General features: G+C 37.9%; 1 long non-coding RNA gene across 1 annotated transcript; it reads right to left on the reverse strand.

Moving 5' to 3' along the window:
- Window positions 1-8,124: 8,124 nt before the first annotated feature.
- LOC140179811 (uncharacterized) lies at window positions 8,125-11,415 on the reverse strand. Its single transcript, XR_011873630.1, has 2 exons — window positions 11,270-11,415; window positions 8,125-8,329 (listed from the first exon to the last, which is right to left on the reverse strand). It is a non-coding gene; the product is annotated as an uncharacterized lncRNA (long non-coding RNA).
- Between the last annotated feature and the right edge of the window lie 11,320 nt (window positions 11,416-22,735).

Here is a 22,735-nt window from a genome sequence, read left to right on the forward strand (position 1 = left end):
TCTCTTTATTAGTACTTTTGTGCATCTGCATTTACATATTTCTATTTTTCATAAAAAAAAAAATTTCGCTACGCGACGCGTCCGCGTCGCAAGGAGAGTAAAGAAAAATAAAAATGAACAGAGAGTCACGCTAGAGCGTGGCCGGAGGGGTGCCAATAGCACCAATCGACCCACGCGACCGCGTCGCTGACGCGTCCGCGTCTCATGGGGATAATGGCCTCCCACGCGACCGCGTGCCTTGAGTTTTCGACGTAAAAAGGGGGCACAATGAAATATTGTGCGAGAGTGGTGCTGCATTGGTGCTGGAAGCACAATCCTTATCACGCGACCGCATCGCCGATGCGGCCGCGTCATCCATTTTATGAAGCACACTCACGCGATCGTGTGACCCACGCGATCGCGCCACTCCAATTTTGGCAAATAAATTAATTTGAACAGAGAGTTGTGCTGGCACGAGGTTGCACTCGTGCCAGAAGCATAACATGGGTCACACGACCGCGTGACCGACGCAATCGCGTCACCATACTTGAAGCGCATCCACGCGAACGCGTGCCCCACACGGCCGCGTCGCATGCGCCGCACAGCTCAACCTAAAATTGCCACATATCTTATCTTTCTCTCCTCCAAATCCTAATTTTTCTTTTCCCTCCTAATTTCTTCCTTCTCCCTTCTTCCTTCTATCTCACCTATCACTCTCTCTCTCTCACCTCCATTCCCAAGGATCTATTTTCTTCTTCCTTCTTTTCTTTTCTATCATTATTATTATTTTATATGTTATTTTTTATTTTTTTTCTTCTTTTCTTCTTCTTTTCATTATTCCTATTTTCTTTTTTCTTCTTTTCCTTTTTACATGGTGTTAGAAATTTATTTGAGTCATTTTTCCTCATTATATGCTTGTGGATATTTGCAAATTATTTGGCAATTATATATTATTTTCTTTAAAGAGTTGCTTGCATGTTAACTTTAATACTTTCTTTACCTTATTCACCATGCATGATATGTGTTTGTGAAAAAGCCCCTATGGCATTAGGCACTTCTCTCTTATACTCTCTACTATTTAATGCTTGCTTTTTCATAAATTCTCTTTACTATTGTATTGATTAAATTTAATTGTCAATACAAACATGGTAATTTATTACAAGTAATGCTTAGTCTATGCTACTCATGCCCTTTTCCGGCATGCCAATAAACACCTTGCATCCACTTATCTTTCGATGCACTGGCTATTTTTCATTGCTGGCTTTTCACATATACTCGAGAGCATGTGTTAATATCAATTACATCCTAATGTGCATCCATCACCACTCTTCCATTCTCTTCCTTGCTATATATCTATTTAAATTTAATTTACTTTCTCCTTCCATTTTCAGGATGGCCACCAAGAAAGGAAGGGAGAAAGCAACTCCTAAACCCCCAGCAAGAAGAGGAACTAAAAGAGCATTAGTGGCAGAGCCGTCTTCACCGTAGTCAAGCCCTCAACAAAAAGAGTTAAGAGGATAATAAAGGTTGATGAAAAGGAGAAAGCCTTTCCAGCAAAGGACACTGCGCGATTTCCCAATCGCTACTGTGAGCAGATGTTCCCTATCCTGGCAGAAAGGAACTATAACAATGAATACCTTCTTATCCTACCGTCCAATATTGCTACCTTTGTTGAGCCGCAAATTAAACGAAGACAATGGGATTTCCTACGGAGACAGCCAAGACAGGTCAATCTTTCTTGGGTAGTTGAGTTCTACTCTAACTTCTACATGCCGACCCTGCAGTCTGTTTATGTCCGGCAAAAGCAAGTCCCCATTACAGAAGAGGCCATTCAGCAAGCTCTGAGTCTTCCCCCTATTTCAGAAGGAATGGACGCCTTCCAAGAAGCCGCACTTAAGCGCCCGAGGTACCAATTTGACTGGGACTCCGTTCTCAGAGTTATCGCCTTTCCTAGCAGCCGTTGGATCTACGGATACCACCGTACCCGCCCTAAGGGAATCTTGGCTTCGGCACTTACCTTAGAGGCTCGTGTATGGGCACAGATCATGTCCCATTACGTCTTCCCGAGGACTCATGAGTCCTCCTTCACTGCGGACATGGCTGTTCTACTCTGGTGCATCCTTACAGACCAACCTCTGAATCTCTCAAGACATATCCGGAATGCTATAGGACACGTACAAATTGCGAGCAACTTACCTTTCCCCACCTTGGTCTTAGATATTGTCTCAGCAGCCGGAGTCTCCTACAGGGCTGGGGACACCAAAGCCGTACTTCCACGGGATGATCAGTATGTCCCTAACGGGAAATACCTCAGACTTCCAGCAGCCACTACAAGTCTTCCTACTGCTCCAGTTGAAGATAATCCTTCTTCAATACCACAAGCACCTACAACTGATGAATTGCTCCAGTAGATAATCAAAAAGTTGGATCGACAAGAACACAAAGCTAAGTTAAGAGAGCGCCGTAACAACCGAAGATTCAAACACCTCAGGGAGCTACTTAGAGGAGATTGCAGAGACTCAGACACCCCGGAATCCACTTCTTTTACCAGCACAGGGAGCCATGATGGTCCCAATTGTGGAGATACTGCTACCAGCCCACCCCTGTTCCTGACAGATGGCACCGCAGACGGTGCAAAGACTTAAGTCTGGGGAGGTCGGTCAGTACCTGACTTTCGGAGGTAATTTCTCTTCTCTAGCACCAATAATTAGGATATTTTAGTTAGATTTTCTTTCTTTTATAGAATAGAATAAATTGCATAGGTTAGGATAGTTGCATGCATGTTCTACTTGATTGAAAAGACAATAAGTTTCTTCTAAAACTCTATCTTTGGAACAAAATTTCACTAATTTTTCAAAATTGTTATGATAAATTTGCTTGAGTTGTATTTGGAACATGATGTTTGAGCTAAAGAACACACAACCTGTGAAAGATTTGAGCCTTTATGTATGGTTACATTATTTAACCATAATTATTTCATTCTTGTGTGCTTACCTCTCTATGATTGTAATCTATATTTTGTTTTATCTTATATATCCAATATTTATTATATTTGCATGCTTGCACATGATTGAGGCCATTATTTGTTTAAACTCACTTATCCAAATTAAGCCTACCCTTTTCAATAACCTTTGTTAACCACTTTGAGCCTTTAAATCCCATTTATTCTATATTTTACCACATTACTAACCTTAAGCTGAAAAACAATTGTATATCCCAAATTAAATCTTTGGTTAGCTTAAGATAGAATTGTGTGTGCTAGTTAAGTATGGGAAATTGTGGGAACAAAAAGTTGTTAAGGGAATGTGTCATGAGAATTTAATGGGAATTTGGATACCTACTCATGTGAAACTATAAGAATTAAAAATCTATGTGCATTGATAAGCTATATTTATTTTTAATGTAAAATATATATATATATATATATATATATATATATAATAAGGGAATAAAATTACCCCAATGATGAATTAAGAATTCAAAAGATCAATGCACATATGATAAAATCAAAATAAAAAGTTAATACATGAGTATGGATTGAAAAAGGGAATTCTGGGTAGCTAGGTATGAATTCTGAGATTACATTAAAAATATACAAGTTGGGTTGGAGTTTGGGTTAATTGAAGATTCAATTTATTAGCTCACTTAACCAAATGTATATCCACATCCTCACCTTGGCCCCCTTACAACCTTGAAAAGACCTCATGATGTTTGCATTGGTATATTAACTGTTGTTGATTGGTTAGGAGAAGAACAAAAGTTAGAGAGCATGATTAGAAAAGGATAGAGTGATTACCCTATACACTAGAGATTAGAGCGTACATACATTATCAGTGAGGGTTCAATGCTTGAATTTCCATGTTCCCTGCTTTCATAGGCTATCCTCTTGTATTTTTATCTGTTTTACTGTATAATGAGAGAATTAGTGGAATTTGATTTGTAATTGTTTTGAAGAGCTTATTTACTTTTGATCAAGTGGACAAGAATCATATAGTTACATTTATTCATATATATATAGGATTGCATTGCATTTCTTGAGTTTCTACATGTTCATACTTATCTACTTTATCTCTTTCAATTAAGCATGAGGACATGCTAATGTTTAAGTGTGGGGAGGTTGATAAACCACTATTTTATGGTTTATATTGTGTTTAATTGTGTGGTTTTATCATGATCATTACCCACTTATTCATTAAATTAGCATGCAATTATAATTCCTTCATGAATTTATTACATGTTTGAAAACTGCTTCCTAGAGACTTTAATTATGTATTTTTAATTCTCCTTTATTCCATTCGATGCCGTGATCTGTGTGTTGAGTGTTTCAGACTTTACAGGGCATGAATGAGTTGGAGATTGGAAAGGAAGCTGGCAGAAATGGAAGGAACACAAGAATTTGAGGAGATAACCAGCGAGAAGTAACGAGGTCGCATGGCTCACGCGACCGCACGAAGGAGAGCAAATCGCAGTGACGTGGTCGCATGGCTCACGCGGTCGCGCGGATTGGAAAAGCTAAAGCGACGCGGTAGCATGGACGACGCGAACGCGTGGCAAAGAAAAGCGCGAATGACGCGTCCGCATGGGTGACGCGATCGCGTGACATGTGCGATCTGCATAATCTGTAGAACTCGCTGGGGGCGATTTTGGACCTTATTTCGACCCAGTTTTTGGCCCGGAACAGCAGACTAGAGCCAGAGAACATGCAGAAACAAAGGACAACATTCATTCTACACAGTTTTCAGTTTTAGATCGAGTTTTACTCCTCCTCTAGTTTTTTTTCTTTAGTTTTGAGGATTTAATTTTCAATTGGTCTTAGCATTGGAACATTGAGAAGAGTTAGTACTTCATCAAGACTTCGTCATTCTAGTTCGTTCTCTTAACTTGGTTTTATTATTCCATGTTCTCTGCTTTGCTCAATTTTGTCAATGGAATACTTTTATGATTATTTAATACAAGGGTTATTTCTTTTATTTTAATTCATTTTAATTTCTAATAATCATGTCTTCTTTTAATTCCCTTTCATGTGTTATGGATTTATTATTTACAATGAGCGAGTAGTTCCGTCACTTGATGGGGAGTTGATTGAAAGGAACTCTTGAGTTGGAAGGATTGAAAGAAAATTTGTAATTGGGTTAACTGTTGGATTGCTATCTAGTCACTAACACCAATCCCTTTGAACTAAGTGGGTTGCAACTTGTGAACAGATCTAGCATTCCAACTCGTTTGACTTTCCTTTACCTAGTAAAGGATAACTAAACAGAACAACCATTAATTATCAATTAATCTTGAAATCATTCCATCAATAATAGAGATTCCAACTAATCAACTCCCACTCAAGGATTTTACTCATATTATTTAATTTTCTCAATTTAATTTTCCATCTACTTAACTCAATTTCTTTGGAAACATCTGATTAATAAAATAGCATGCTTTTCTGCAACTCGTTGGGAGACGAGCTGGGACTCAAACTACCAGTAATTTTTACTTTAAATTCTCTGTGACATATTTCTAAATTGATAGGTAGATTTTCGGTGAGTTAAGAACTATACTTACAACGTAACTATTTTAATAATTTTTAATTCACCAACTTCTGTACTCCGTCAATGCACTTGCGAGGGTCAATCCCCACAATATCAGCTAGGCTCCAACCAATCACCTTCTTGTACCTTCTTAGAACAGCTAGGAGCTTTTCTTCTTCTTCACTAGAAAGCTCACTAGCAATAATGACCGAAAACTTTTGGTTGTCCTCTAAGAAAGCATACTTCAAATGAGATGGAAGCGGTTTCAATTCACTCTTTGCCTCAAGCTAAGGTTCCTTTTCATCAAGCTCACGGAGTTCATTCTCAACAACTTTCTCATGTTCACCCTCTTGGTAATCCGTCTCTTCAACAATATGGTAGCACAACTTGTTGTGGTCTTCTTCTTCCACTTCGCTACCACTTCATCGATTACATCACATCGGAGAACGGAATTCTCTTCGGGAGGATGCTTCATGGCTTCTTCCAAATTGAACTTGATAGTCTTGTCTCCAACCTCAAAGGAATATGTGCCGGTGAATGCATCTAACTTGAATATAGAGGTCTTGAGAAAAGGTCTACCAAGTAGAACAGAGGATGTGCTTCTATTTTCTGTTGGAGGCATTTTAAGGATGTAATTGTCAACCAGAAAGATCAAGTCCTTGATTGCCACAAGTACATCTTCTGCTATTCCCATCACAGTGATCACACTCTTATCGGCTAAGGCAAACTTCGCCGCTGACTTCTTTAATGGAGCTAAATTCAACCGCACAAAGATAGAAAGTGGCATGACGCTTACGCAAGCTCTTAGATCACACATACAGTCATGAAAAGTGCGCCCACCAATACAACAAGACACCAAACAAGGTCCAGGGTCACCGCATTTCTTTGGAATAGGTTCCATCAAGGAAGAAATTGAACTACCCAAGGATAATGTTTCCAACTATTCTACCCTATCCTTGTGTGTGCACAAGTCTTTCAGAAATTTTGCATACTTTGGAATTTGTTGGATAGCATCAAGAAGTGGTATGGTTACCTCAACCTTCTTGAACACTTGAAGCATGTTCAAATCAAATTCCGGTGTCTTCTTTGCTTTCTTTACCAATGAAGGGAATGGGATAGGGATGGACTCATACACTATAGCTTTCCTCTTGGGTTCCTTAAGGCTTACACCTTCTTCATCTTGCCTTTTGTCTACCTCTTCCTCTTCATGTGGAGCTTCAACAACCACTTCTTCCTCATGAATGTCTTCTATAACCCTAGGAGGTATCTCCTCTAATGTAGTCTCCAACCGTAGAGTGATGGCGTTGAGACCGCCCTTGGGGTTTAGTTGGGGTTGGGAAGAAAGGCTAGAAGAGCTTAAGGGTTGGTTGGTGTTGTTGGAGGAGGACATGGACATCTTCAAAATCATGTCGGTAGGATTGGCTAATTGAGTGCCCATGGTATCGAATTGAGCCTTGTAGCTCTCGTCCCGTTTCTCCATAGCGGCTCTAAGCTCATCAAATTGATTGGGGGAAGATGAAGATGATTGGTTGGATTGTTGTCTATGGTGTGGTGCTTGGTATTTGGTGTAGTTGTTTTGGATTTGGTTGTGGTGATTTTTTTTGGCTTGATGGTTGTTGTTGTTGTGGTGGTATTAGGATGAAGATTGGTTGTTGTTGTAATGAGAAGAAGAGTTGTTCCATTTTTGGTTTTGATTGCTTCCTTGTACATTATCCCTCTACCCTTGATTTTGATTACTACCATGAGAGTAGTGGTTTTGGCCTTGAGAAGGATATGGTGGACGGTTGTTATAATTCTCATTGGCCACACCAAGGGCATGGTCCTCTTGAATTTGATGGCATTGATCGGTGTAATGTGTGGTGTTAGAGCAGAAATCACAAATCCTAGGAAGGCCTTCAAGTTGAGCAACTTGAGGTGGGGCTTGGATGGAGTAGTATTCCTTTTGATCTTTTTGTATTTAAGTGAGGATAGTGGTCATGTCCCCAAGTGCCTTGGTTAAGCTTGCTTCGGAATGGGATGGTTCTACCACACCCTTGAGAGGATTACTTCTCACCCTTACATGTTGTGTAGCCTCGGTAACATCATTTATCAATTTCCAAGCTTCTCCCTCTATCTTGTTTTTTGAATGGGAACCGCCACTAGAAGCGGTGAGCAATCTTCTATCTTCCGCACATAGATCTCCGGTGAAGTAACTAATGAGCAAGTGAGTGTTCAACCCATAGTGTGAACAAGATTCCAATAGCCTCTTAAACCGAGTCCAATACTCATACAAACTCTCTTGGTCCTTTTGCATTATACCCGAAATCTCCTTCCGGATGTAGTCGGTCTTCTCCGGTGGGAAGAATTTATCTAAAAACTCTCTTCTCCAAGGGATCCGTCGTGGCTCCACCGTGTATGGCTCACCTATAAAAAGCAAAGATGTATTAGTAGTGCCTGTAACGTCCCGTCCAGCAAAATACCTTGCTTAAGTCAGGGTATTTCCACTAGAAAGAACATTACGTAACCTTCTCTAGTATTAACTACTTAATTATCGAGCCTTTGTATCGAGTTCGCGTTTCAGTTTTAAGAAAATGCCAGAAAATTTTGTTTTTTTATTCATTAAAGTCATAATTCAAACATTCACAAATAATAATAATCACATAAATATTATTGATAATAATTCTTATACAAAAGAGACCAAATAAAACTCAAATACAATATACTAAACCTACCCCTCTATGTAAAATAAAATCTCAAAGGACAAGAGTGAGGGAATTCTATGAAAGCAATTAAAACCATAAAGAAAGCCTACTGATCGCTCGCAGCTTCAAATTGCGTCTTCAAACCTGTCGCTGAAAGGGTGGAAAATTTGGGGGTGAGAACCAAACCACATGTTCTCAGTAGAGGTCGAGAATGCCGTGAAAGTAAAGAATAAAGCGCAAATAGTTAACTGCATTCATAGACATCTAAAAGGAAACTAACTTTCTTTAAAAGCATTAGTTAATTACTTAATATCCTAAATCCATATTTTTCTTGTAAAACTTTTAAAAGTTCCCTAGACTGTATGAATGACCAACCTGTCCCAGTCATAGGTTCATTAAGTCTATGCTGAACAAGTTTGATTTTTCATACCTTACTAGACCATAACATAAAAGAAGTTACCTACGTGGTATAAATGATCATCCTGCTCCAAGCATAGGTTCATTAAGTCTATGCTGAACCAGTCAGATACTTTATACAGAACTAGACTTCCAACACAAACCAGTCATGGCCTCAGGCCCAAGCAATTCAACCAACACCCAACTCACACAATCCAGCCAATCAATTTCAAACACAAGTAATGAGGTTCAAACACAATCAAGAGCAATTATATCAAATATAGCAATTAACAGTTAACAGAATTATTCATTTAGGCAAACCAATTACAATATGCACACCCAAACAATGTCACATAGATGCATATGATGAATGTCTAGTCCTAGTACAGGCCATGAGCTCATGTGTCGGTTAGCACCTGCATTCCCGACATTTATCCGGTCACGAGTTCACGATTTCCCGGATACGATTTTCCATTCAAATAAATGCGCATATAATTATTTGCAGCTCTATTGAGACAGCCTCTGCTTTCTACTCGCAGGAAATATATACTCTTGGGAACGGAAAATTACTCTTTGGTTGCCTCAGGGCAACAGATAAATAAACAAACATCTCTTGGGTTGCATTAAGCAACAAACAAATAAATAATATCTCTTGGGTTGCATTAAGCAACAAATATATATATATATAATATCTCTTGGGTTGCATTAAGCAACAAATATATATATAATATCTCTTGGGTTGCCGCAAGCAACAAACAAACATCTCTTGGGTTGTTTCAAGCAACAAACAAACAAATAATATCTCTTAGGTTGCCTCAAGCAACAGATAATCATACAATAAGTACTTTACTCTTTCCTTTTTCTTTCATAATTGCAAATTCGCAAGCGGGACTAGACCCACGCCCTTGTCAACAATCTCATAGATCAAATATTCTTTTCTTAAAAGAATCATTGAAGTTATTATTATTAAATAAGCCTTGAATATTTATTTTGATTAAGTCCTTATATTTTTTTATAAAAATTTGGACATAATCTCCTTTAAAAATAGGACTTATCCACCCTTACGGGTTCCTTCTTTCTCAACAATTCATCAGACTCTTTCAGCATTTGCCACAGCAATATATTCTCAAAAACATTTGATAATAGAAAATCTATTTCTTAAATTCCATATCCAAAATAATTACCAACACAACTTGGCAGCCTGATTTCCATTTTGTTTTTAAAATATCAAATGTATTTGGAATTGCGCAAACTTTATATCCATGCGACCGTCTTGGATTAAGATTTCTATTAAATCAAAAATCATAATTTTTCGCTGACTATAGTTTCGGAAATATAAGCAAAACCGTGACTGTTCTGCAGTGTTTTAAAACCAGAAGACAGCAGCACCATACAACATTTGAAATTTCATATAAAATCCAAATTAAATCTAACTACCTTCAAAATTAATGTGGTTAAACATAACTCATCCAAATTTCTTTCTCAATTGGTTCCAGGGTCATACCATTTTTAATGAAGGAGTTACGTAGCTTGGAAGTTAGGTAATTTTCTGCAGAATTCTGTTTTACAAATCATTGAACACAACCTCTTCCAAGTCCCATAACTCACTTATTAAAACATGGAAAATCCTGAAATTTAAATCACATATACTAAACATACTTAATTTTCATCTCCAATTGGTTGCATCTCAATATCTATCCAGGATCAAAAGTTATAAACTCCCAAAGTTACTAATTTAAGAAAACAGAATCTGGCTTTTTCTGCATAATGCATCATCCTTCAAAAATTCATATCTTTAAAACTACAAGTCCAATTGTTCTGAAATTTTACGGCATTAAAATAATAGGAATAAAATTTTATTTAAAATTTGTTCCATTTCAAAATTCAAATTGCACAATTTCCAATAGAGGAATCAAGTTGCTGCTGCGTTAAACATTCTTCCGAAAAACCAGTTTTGACATCCATGATTCAAAAATTCACCATAAATCATAAACTTAGTGAAAAAGTCTCAAATTCAGCAGTCCAGTTTCCCATATCCCGAAGCTCAATCCGGACTTGGTCCCACGCAATTCCGATAATCACAGAAATAGTTATAGTTTTTGAAAGTTTCCGGCTTTCTTTAAAAATAATGCAGAAAATCAAGTTTTACATTTTAACTTTGAAAAATCATAACTAGTTCTATAATTAATTCAAACTTCTAAAAATTGAGTCCCAACAACAACTTTTCTTATACTTTACTCATCCTTTGCTCTTATATCATTTCGATTATCGTTGAATAAATGATTCACTTCCAAAGTCACCTTTTAATTTCAAAAATCAGTTTTTCAGCAATCTATTTAGTATTCAAAATCCAACCCTTCAAAACCCCTCAAAACCAATTCCAAATCAACCACCAACCAAGTTCATTAACATTACAATATACCAAATAACAACTCAACGGAAACAAATCCAACATAACCCATTAAAATTCAGAAATTCTCAACAATTAGTCATCAAGCAATCCCAATCCACATAATCAATCAATATCACAAATCAACAATTCCAAATCACAATCTCAACCATTCCAATCACAATTTTCAGCCACAATTCAATAATTACATAATCAATCAATTACTCACAGCTATTAAATCTATTTGCAGTTATTCAATAAACCTTGTAGGCATTCTTAAATTGAAATCGTTTTAAACCCCCTACCTCAATGTCGAATTTCATAGAAACCGAAACCGAAGACGGAATTGTGGCGTGATGACTGGTTGGGCTGCACCCAAAATGCAGCAGCTCCTTCATCCGATATCCGCCAATGTTAGCAACACTCACAACAGCTTTGACAGGGCAGCAGCAACGCGAGTTGGCCACGATAGTGAGCAAAAGAATGAATTCATATTGGGTAGAGTAATAATTCTGGAAATTCACGGGTGGAACAGGGGCTAAATTAAATTGGAACAACAATAAGGCTAATAAAATGGTAGTGGAATAAACAAGAACGTCAAGTGGAGGTTCAGAACAAGAATGTCTTACAAGAATTAGAAAGGAATAACAGAACAAGGAAGCATCAGTAGCAGCACGGACGATTATAGCAGCAACGGGGAAGACGGCCTTCTCCTCCACCTTGGTTCATGATTCCGGCGGCGGCAGTGGCAAGGAAAGCCTTCCCACCATGTGTTCTGCTTTGCCTCGCCATTCGCGTTTCTCACTGAGCGACGCCGACTCCACGTCTCCTTTCCTCAACTCAGACTTGATGGCGGCACAGCAGCGGTTTAGCAGCGACGATTCGACGACAACGAGGATGGCTTCAACAGCGACTATGGAACGGCGACGAGGACGGAGCTTCCTCTCAGTCACTGCTCGCATCTCCCTCTGGTCCGTGTACTCGACGGCAGCACACAGTGATGGCTCACGACGGCGGCAGTCTCCTCCCTCCCCAATGACGATCCACTTCTCCCTCTTCTTCTCCGTTCCGTCACCCTCTCCCTCTGCTCTCCGTTTCCTTCTTTCTTCCCTTCTGTTTTCCCCCCTTAAGCTCCCCGTGCCTTTTCTTTCCTTTTTTGATTGTAGATTTAAGAATTTAGGTTATAAATTAAGAACTTGTGATATTAGGGTTAAAATTAGGATTTTATAAAAGAATATAGATAGATATGAATAGATATTTTGATAAAATTGAAGAGTAGAGTAATTTTAAAATTAAATATACTCTATTAAAAATATATAAGAACATTATTTATCAACATATTGCTAAGTAAAATTAATTATTTTTAATTTAAATTATAAAATAAACATATTAATCACATTTTTATAAAGTACAGTTTAAACTCAATACTAATTAGTTAAATTAAATGATATAACTTTTTATTATTTTTCTATCACCGAAACTTTAATTTCAATTTACAAAATATCTAATTATAATAAAATTACTTAAACTTAAAGTATTTATAAAAATCTATTTAATCATTCCTAATAAATTAATCTCTAAAAGTTCAAACTAATAAAATAAACCATAATTCATTCATATTAGAAATTACCTAAATTAAATTATATAATAATTTCATTACTAAATTTTATTTCCAAAGCATTTGAAATAACCAGTTATAAAAATTACATAAGAATATTAATCAACTTAAACTCCAAATATTAATAAAACTAATTTAATTACTATTAATTAATTAATTTATAAAATAAGATATCAAATTAATAAAATAAATCGTAACTTTTTTTTTCAGGATAATAGTTACTTAAATTAAATTATACAATTCTTTTTTTTTTATTTTTCAATTACTAAAATTATACAAAATATTTCATTATAATTAGATTACTTAAAAATATTAATTGATTCGAAATAAAACTATTTCCGAATCTATTTAATTATTTCTAACAAAATAATTTCTAAAATTATAAAGTTTAAACTTAATAAGATAAAATCATAATTTATTTATAATTAGATTTTAAAAAATGCGGGATGTTACAGTGCCAACAGAAGAATAGGAAGTATCGGACTCCAAGTCACTCTCGGTACCGTCTAGTGATTCGGTGTGTTCCTCAAGAGAGGCCGAAGTACTAACCGTATAATCCAACCGCCGTCTAGCTTGCCGAGTGTGTAACAAAGTTCTTTCAATCTCAGGGTCAAACTCGGCTAAGCTAGAATTCGGTTGAGACCGAGTCATCAAACTTGGGAGTCATAGCACACATACAAAAGAAATCTAAACTATGGCTAAGTATTAAAAGAAAGTAAACTATCTACAATATTCACATATTCACATAACCAATATCAAGGCATATGTTGAAACCATTCCCCGGCAACAGTGCCAAAAATTTGATGTTCCTCAAGAGACTATGTTGGTATAGAATTTCTCAATAAAATCCCGTTGCAAGTTTAGCTCTTTCCAACAACAATCCTCGAGTATCAAATTTAGAAGGAAATTGGTTGTCACAAGTTCAACCCCAATAAAAGTAACCGAAGTATTCAAACCTTAGGTCATCTCACAAGGAATGGGCAAACATGTGCTTCAACATTAGTTAAAATTCCGGGGTTGCAAGTCATGAGCAAGAAATTAAACTAGGAATCTTAACAAGCAAGTAATCTTGGGATGCAAGAAACTAATGCAAATAATTAGAGCAAAATGTAAATAATTCCAAACTCATAAAATAACATCTAATGTAATTCTATTCTAACTAAACACGTAACTATAACTAAGACAAAGCAATCAAGATTTTTGGGTTTTCAAATATGAATGACAAAAACAACTCTTGGCTAAGCATGGGAATTGGGGTCACTATCCTTGTCTAATAACCATATCTTGACAATTATGAGGAACCAAACTCATTAAATCTACTTCTATACTTGAAGTATGTTAAATGGTTTGGTCAACATCAACCCATAAGGTCCAACCCAACTACTAATTAACTTAGTAGTAGGCTAGTGTCAATGGCTATCAAATTGACCACTAAGGGTTCCCAAATCATCAAATCCATTAGACCCAATGACTCAAGCTTACCCAATTCCCTTAGCCTAGGCCAAGAGTAAAGAGAACTACTCCGTAATCAAAGGAAACATTTCATCAAACTCATGGTAAGCATTAATAAAAGATCTATTCAAATTGCAATTAAATTAGAACCAACAAGTACCCACTAACAATTATCAACAAATAATCACTCAAACAACACAATTAATCATGGGAATCATCAATACAACAATAATAAATCAAGATCTACAAGATTCATGGAATGAGTATAAAATGACAAACAACAAGAAAACATAAAACTAACACAAGATCTAAACAAAATTATACTAGAGAATTCACATTAAACAATTAAAACTAGTAATTAACAAGATCCAATTTAGAATTCAACAAGGGAAGATCAAATTAAAGCTAGATTTAGAGAGGAATAAGGGTTTCTCTCTCTAGAAGAACAAAGAACCAAAAACTAGCTAAAATTGTGTCTAAGTGTAAAGTGATTGATCCCCTCCTTTTCCCCTAGCATCCTTGGGTCTTTTCCATGCAGAAACAGCTTGAATTTGGGCCTGATGAGCCTCAGAAATTGCCAAGCACAATTTTCTTTAATGAGGTCACGTGCAGCTTTCCGCGCATGCGTGCCATGTGTACGTGCGCGCCGATTGCTTTTGTGATCCACGCGTGCGCGCCATGTGCGTGTGCGCGCCGGTGGGATTTCTCTGATCCATGTGGATGCGTCCATCCTTGTGCGCCGCTTCCAGCTATCCACATCCACGCGTGCGCGTGAAGTACGCGTGCGCGCCTATGCTGAAGTTCCCAAAAATCCAAATCTTCATGTTCCTTCCTCTTGTGCATGCTTTCTTTCTCTCCTCCAAGCCATTCTTGTCCTATAAATCATGAAATCACTCAACAAATACATTACGACATCGAATGGCAATAAAAGAGGATCAAAATGTAGCAATTCTAAGGTAAAATAAGCATGTTTTTCATCATGAAGCAAAATTAGGAAGAGAGACAAAATCATGCATTTCTTGTGAATAAGTGTGAGAAATATTGATAAAATCTCCCAAATTCTACACAATATAAACCACAAAATTGGGGTTTATCATTCTCCAAGCACTTGCAAAATGGTTAGTACGCATGTATGTTTGTAGGCTTCTGAACTTATTTGGGTGTGTGAATACCAAACTTAGTTCCTTGTCTTATGCAGCAGTTTGTATACATGCAAAAAACTTCATGTGCTTTAGTAAGAAAATAAATTATAAACAAACTATGAACTAGAAAACAGACTATGAACTAGAAAACAAACTATGAACTAGAAACTAAACAATTGTTAAGTAATCTCTCTGATTGTTTGGAGCTGATAACTAATCATACTGAGGGTTGAAATGTGTTTTTAATGAAATCTTTGGTGGAACACCAAACTTAGCATCTAACATTCACCATTGAATTACTTTGGTGTGCAACACCAGACTTAGCTCCTTGGAATCCAGATAAATCTACTTAACTTTCTTATTGAAACAGTAAAGGAAAAGAGAGTAACCTCTGGTTCGGTTGCCTCCCAACAAGCACTCTTTTATCGTCATTAGCTTGACGGTTGTCCCTTGTTAGGGAGGATGATGAACATAATGCCTCAGCCCTTCCCCTCTCACCGTGAGCTTTCCTCCAGTATCATTCTTGATGATTTTCACATGTTCAAGTGAGAGGATTTTATTCACTGTGTAGTATTCGGCAAAGTGAGGAGATGTTTCCATTGGTTGGTAAGCTAGCATCACTTTATCCCCTTGTATGAAGCTTTTAGTGGGAATTTTTCTATTTTTCCACCCTCTTGGTAATTTCTTCTTGGAATTCTTTTCTTTTCCAGGAGGCAACTCATGTTTTGGGGTCTCAATTTTTGGAAGGTTCTTGCTGAGGATCTCATATGGATGCCTTGGTTGTAGTTCCTTCTCAGCTCCTTGAGCTTATTGCAGTACTTCTACCTCTTCCCTTCCTTTCTAGCATGAGCTTAAGTGCATTGGGAGTGACTCATCAGGTGCCTCTTTCAAGTTTGGATCTCTTGAATCAATCTTCATACACTTTTCTTCTTGATTGGCATTTTGCAAACTTTTGAAGACATGGAATACTATATGCTCTTCATACACTCTCAACATCAGTTCTCCTTTCTCAACATCAATTAATGCTCTGCCCGTAGCTAGGAAGGGTCTCCCTGGAATGATGGGAGTGTTATGGTCTTCCTTCATGCCTAGAATAACAAAGTCAGCTGGGAGGAAAAATTTTTCCACCTTTACCAATACATTCTCCACAACTCCAGGTGCTTGCTTAATGAATTTGTCTACCATTTGGAATGCTATCTCTATGGGTTTCAATTCATGAATTTGAAGCTTCTTCATCAAGGATAGAGGCATCAAATTTATGCTTGCAAGGTCACAAAATGTTCTCTCAATTATCATGTCGCCTATGGTGCAGTGAATATGAAAGCTCCCTGGGTCCTTCCTCTTCCTTGGCAATTCTCTCTGGATGATGGCTCTGAGAGTCTGGATTTAGTTGTGGTTATGTGAAATAAGATGGTTGTTCCTGGAAGTTGTTTGAATTATTTGCAGGGGTATATTGTGGCTAGAATGTGGGTGTAGAGAAGTTATTCTGGTGGTTTTGTGAGTTGTTGTGGGGTTGGTGATATGTGTTTTGTGGATTTTTGAATTGGTTAGTATCATTGGATGAATGACTTTGGTTGTTTGTGTTGCGAGAGTTGTTGGAATTGTGGCTCTTCTGCCATGAATTTTGATTATCACCCCACCTTAAGTTGGGATGGTTCATCCATGATGAATCGTAACTATCACCATGGAAGTCATTTTGAGAAGAACTTGAGGTGTTATGCATGTACTGAACTTGCTATGGTTGTTGCTCATTGTTGCATTTCTCAAAAATTTCTTCACCCTGGCCGTATCAACTTAATGGTTGACTTGCTATGTTTACTGTAGCCACTTGAAGTCCATCTATTATCTTTTCCATCATCTCCATTTGCTGTTAGATTTGTTGGTGAATTAATTTGTTCTGTGTCAAGATAGTGTCTACACCTTCAAGTTCTAATACACCTTTCTTTGGAGCTGGTTGGCATTGCCTTTGATAAGCATAAAAGTATTGATTGTTGGTCACAGTGTCTATGAGATTCTAAGCTTTTTCAGCTGTCTTCATTAGCTGTACTGAACCTCCTGCAGAGTAATCGAGGGCCTCTTTAGCTTTTAGAGTCAAGTCCTCATAGAAATTTTGAAGTCTGTCTGATTCACTAAACATGTCAGGTGGACATTTTCTAATCAAGGCTTTATATCTCTCCCATGCCTCATAGAGTGATTCTCCATCCATTTGAGTGAAAGTCTGCACCTCTGTCTTCAACCTGATGATTCTCTGGGGTGGATAGAACTTAGCAAAGAATTTTCTCACCAAATCATCCCAGTTATTGATGCTTTCTTTGGGAAATATCTCTAGCCATTGAGATGCCTTATCCCTCAAAGAGAATGGAAATAATAGCAACTTATAGATATATGAATGCACACTATTTGTCTTGACTGTTTCACATATCCTCATGAAGACAGATAAGTGTTGATTCGGGTCTTCGAGAGGACCCCCTCCATAAGAACAATTATTTTGCACCAAAGTGATAAGTTGATGCTTCAACTTAAAGTTATTGGCATGAACATTTGGAGTGAGTATACTGCTCTCACAGTCTCTTGGGTTGGGGAAGGTGTAAGAGGCTAGAACTCTCCTTGGAGGTTGGCCAATGTTGTTGGCCACCTCCTCTGGCAGATTAAGGAGATTATCCTCCATCTCTTGATCTCCCTCTTCTGAATCTTCTTCTCCAATCACTCCCTTCCCTCTTGCTTCTCTTTTCAATCTCAAGAAGGTTCTCTCTGGTTCAGAATCAAAAGAGGTGGATGCACCTCTACTTCCTCCTGGCATACAACACAAACAAACCAGAAAAAGAAAAACAAAAGCAGAACACTCTATTGCTGGAGTGAAGTTAGCAGAAACAAAATCTCAAACAGTTAGTAGGCTTAATAAAAACAAATGAAAATGCTTAATCTAGATTATCACCAACTTAATCATTGTTAATCTAAATCAATCCCCGGCAACGGCACCAAAAACTTGATGGCAAAAAATTGAATTCACACAAACTTACTACCGACAAGTATACCAGGTCGCATCAAGTAGTAAAACTCATAGGAGTGAGGTCGATCCCACGAGGATTGATGGATCAAGCAACTTTAGTGAGGTGATTAGTCTAGTTAAGCGAATATTGATGAATTGCGTGAAATTTGATTAACAGAATGTAAATTGCAAGAAGTCTAAAGTGCTGAATGTGAAATGACTGAAACTTCAAGAGTAAGAAATTAAAAGAGCTAAATCTTAAATTGCAAGAAATGTAAATGACAGAATCTTAGAGTGTAAGAAAGTAAAATTGTAGAATCTAAATTGCATTGAAACTTAAATTGCATGAATTATAAAGGGGAATGGGTTCAGGGAATCAAAACAGCAATAAATAATTTAAAATTGAAGTGAAATCAGAGAGATCTAAATTGAAGAAAATCATAGAGAATGATTCATCAGAGATTGGAGATATCATAATCCTTCATGAATCAAATGGGTCTCAACTCCTTTCTCAATCATATGAGTAGATCTATGGTAGATTGAAATTGATTGGATCCCAATTCCTTGGCAATCCGATCTCTCTAATCATAATCAATCTTGCCAATTCCTTGATCTAATTGTCATCAGAAGAGGTTAAGTGCATATCTCTCATCCATAAGCCACACTAACTCTCAACATCTCAATTTCTCCCGAACGGTGTTGATCAAGAAAGTTGTGAAGGATAGTGCTCCAATTCTAATGCAAGTGATTCCCCTTCTGAGGCTAACACATGCATTCAATTGAATTAACCCCCCTTCCGGAGTGAATAATTCACAATCAAAACAAAATTTATCCTATAGCGACCCAAATAAATTGAGAAGAAGAAGAATTTAATTGATTCATTATGATTACAATAGAGCTCCTCCCCCTAATGAAAAAGTGGTTTTGTTCGTCATTGCTCTAACTTCAAACAGAATTCTAAAGTTGGAAATTAGACTAAGCATCGAAAAGGAAGAGAAAATGAAAACTCGAAACAGGAATGAAACTGGAAAGGTAAAATTTAAAACTGGAAAGTAAAATTGTGAACAGAAAGAAAAGTATTACAAAATTTCAACAAAGAGTAAAATTCAAAAGTGCAAAAAGTACAAAAATAGATCTAAAAGAAAGAGAAACCGTAAAAGTAGATCCCGAAGCCCCTCCAAAATAATCCAAGATACCCTCTATTTATACTAGTGTACTTGCTTCTTCAGGTGTACTTGGAAACTCTTTAAAATGGGCTTTTCAGTTTGTACTTGGAAAACGTAGCGCTCATGAAGAAAACGGAGCGCTCAGGCATTGACCCGTACGCGTCTCCTACGCATGCGCGTCGTTCATCATTTTGGCACTTGCGACGTGTACATGTCACCTACATGTGTGCGTCATTTCTCTCTGCGACCATTGTCCCGCATACGCGTCACCTACGCATACGCGTCATCTTCAGTGTGCTCTCTAGGCGAGCGTAGCACTCTTGGCAAGAACGATCCCTCACGCGTACGCGTCATCCATGCATACGCATGGGCTCAGAAAACCACTTCCACGCTGCTGCTTGGTTCACGCGATTGCGTGGATCTTCACAAATATCGCTTCCACGCATACGCGTCTCTCACGCGTACGCATTGATAGTGATTCTTCAATCCCAATTTTAAAAGTATCGATGGATGGAGAGCGTAGCACTCTTGGCTAAAGAACGCTCCTCATATCCACGCATACACGTGGTCTTCCAAAGATCACCACTTCGATGCGTATGCGTCACCCACGCGTACGCGTCGCTAATAAAACTTTCTTCAAGAAAGAGAGCGTAATGCTAGGAGCCATGCTGCAGGAGAACGTAGCGTTCTTCAAGTTTAAGTGAGCATAGCGCTATGCTCTTCTTCCCCTGTTATGATCGCAAAACAGAGTAACCATACATCAAAGCTCTATCTCTTGAGCAACTAACATTAGATAACTCACTCATTCATACTTTTCTTTAATTCTTTGCATGGAATTAATCAAAATTCATCAAATCCTTAATCTATCAAAGTATGATGAGAGAATCCATCTAAGTGCTTGTTTATTTGATTAAAATGCATGAAACTAAACTAAAGTTGACTAAACTAACTAGCTAATCTAGCTAAAATGCAAATACATCAAGAGCTTTCGCGGACATAATCCGGGGCTCTCTAGCACAGTTTACCACGCGTATCGCCAAGGAAAGGCACCCGATTAATGATTTAAGAAAATTGTCATGTCGGTATAGAATTTCACACAAAATGAATTAACCGAAGTTTTTAGACTCTGGGTCGTCTCACAAGGAATTGCAATGAAGTGCTCAATTATTGGCTATGAAGATGCAAGGGGGTTTGATTTGGTAATTAGCAAGAAAGTAAATGACAAGAAAGTCAATAATAAGAACTAATAAAATAAATAGAAAGAACTCTTGGCTAGACATAGGTAATTGAGATCACCATCCTTGTCAACAAACTATAACATTGATAATTATGAGAGGTCAACCTATTAAGTTTACTTCCAAAGCCTTAAGTACATGATATCTACTCCTAGGCTTGAAGTACGTCAAATAGGCTTGATCATATCAACCCATAAGTCCCAACCTACCTACTAATTAAATTAGTAGTGGTTTGGTGTCAATGAGTATCAAATTGATTACCAAGGGTTCTCAAATCACCAAATCATTGAGACCCAATGACTCAAGGTCACTCAATTCCCTTAGCCTAGGCCAAGAGTCAAGAGAACTACTCAAAAACTAGAGGAAATATTTTATCAAACATCTAGAGTGCAAGAAAAGTAAACATCATAAATTGCAAGAATCATAAATCTACCAACTACAAATTGCAAGGAAAGTAAATCAACAACTCAAATCATCAATTAAAATAACATCAAACATTAAATTTTATTAAATCTAAACAAATTCAACATGAGCATTCATAAACATAAAAGAGACATAAAAGTAAAATTAACAAGAGAACTAAGAAGAATAGAGTAGTAGAACAAGAAATTGTAAAGGAAATAAGGTGAGAACATGGAATTAAGGCTAGATCTAAGATGGATTAACCTAACCTAATTCTAGAGAGAAAAGGGAGCTTCTCTCTCTAGAAACTAACCTACATGATACTATACTACTAAACAATTGCTCCCCCCTTGCCCAAGCTTGAATTCTGCATGAAATAGCATCAGAAATGAGTTGGGTTGGGCCCAAAGTACATGGCGCGTGCGTGCCCCTAAACGCGAAGAAACATATGACAAATTTTATATCATTTTGAAGCCCCCGGATGTTAGCTTTCCAACGGAACTAAAACCGCTTCATTTGGAACTTTGTAGCTCAAGTTATGGTCGATTGAGTGTGAAGAGGTCAGGCTTGACAGCTTTACGGTTCCTTCATTTCTTCATGAGTTCTCCCACTTTGCATGCTTTTCTCCTCACTTCTTCCATCCAATACTTGCCTTATGAACCTGAAATCACTTAACAAACATATCAAGGCATCAAATGGAATTAAAGTGAATTGAATTTAGCTATTTTAAGGCCTAAAAAGCATGTTTTCACATTTAAGCACAAATCAAGGGAGAATTGCAAAACCATGCTATTTCATTGAATAAATGTGAGAAAAGGTGATAAAATCCCCCAAATTAAGCATAAGATAAACCACAAAATCGGGGTTTATCAACTAACCTCCTAGGGGTGACCCAAAGAAGCAGCGAACCGACCAGGAAGTACCTGCATAGGTTCAACGACGAATGCCTAGAGATCGACGACCTAACTGACTCAATGGCCAGCCTTTGCCTAACAAACGGGCTGCTGAACGAAGACTTCAGGAAACACCTCACCACCAAGCCGGTGTGGACAATAAAAGAAATCCAAAATGTGGCGAGAGAGTATATAAACGACGAGGAGGTCAGCCAAGTGGTGGCAACCAACAAGCGGCAGCCCACTTACCATCCTAATCGTCAGCCCAGTAGCGGGGAGAGGCCTAAGGAACACTCCAAGAATGGAGGGCCAGCTAAACCCATGAAGCCATTCCCTTGGGTGGTAAAGTTTACCAATTACACCCCCTTGACGGCCCCAATCACCGAGGTATACCAACAGATAGCCTACAAAGGTGTCTTGTCGAAGCCCCGCCAGCTTAAGGACAGAACTAGAGGAAGCAAGAACCTCTACTGTGACTACCATAAGGGTTTCCGCCATAAAACCCAAGATTGCTTCGACTTGAAGGACGCTCCAAAACAAGCAATCCGTGAAGGCAAGCTAGTGGAGTTCTCGCAGTTCATAAGAGAACCTAGGAGACGAGAGTGTGACCGATCCGACAATGACAGAAGTTGCGCCATGAAGCCAAGATAAGAGCCCGAAGAGGACAATGACCGCGGCCTAACCATCGTGAATGTCGTAGTCGGGAAAGATGCTGCACCGAAATCTAAGTCGGCAACAAGGAAGGACGCTAAAGTCCTGGCTGTGTCATCAGCCAGTAAGGGGCTCTCGCCCGGGAATGTCCCGACGATTTCGTTTGTACTGAAGGACCAATGGTTCCATGACGTACCCGAGAACCCCCCCCCCCACGATAATC

Source organism: Arachis hypogaea, chromosome 16, assembly GCF_003086295.3.
Source record: "Arachis hypogaea cultivar Tifrunner chromosome 16, arahy.Tifrunner.gnm2.J5K5, whole genome shotgun sequence".
Taxonomy (NCBI): domain Eukaryota; kingdom Viridiplantae; phylum Streptophyta; class Magnoliopsida; order Fabales; family Fabaceae; genus Arachis; species Arachis hypogaea.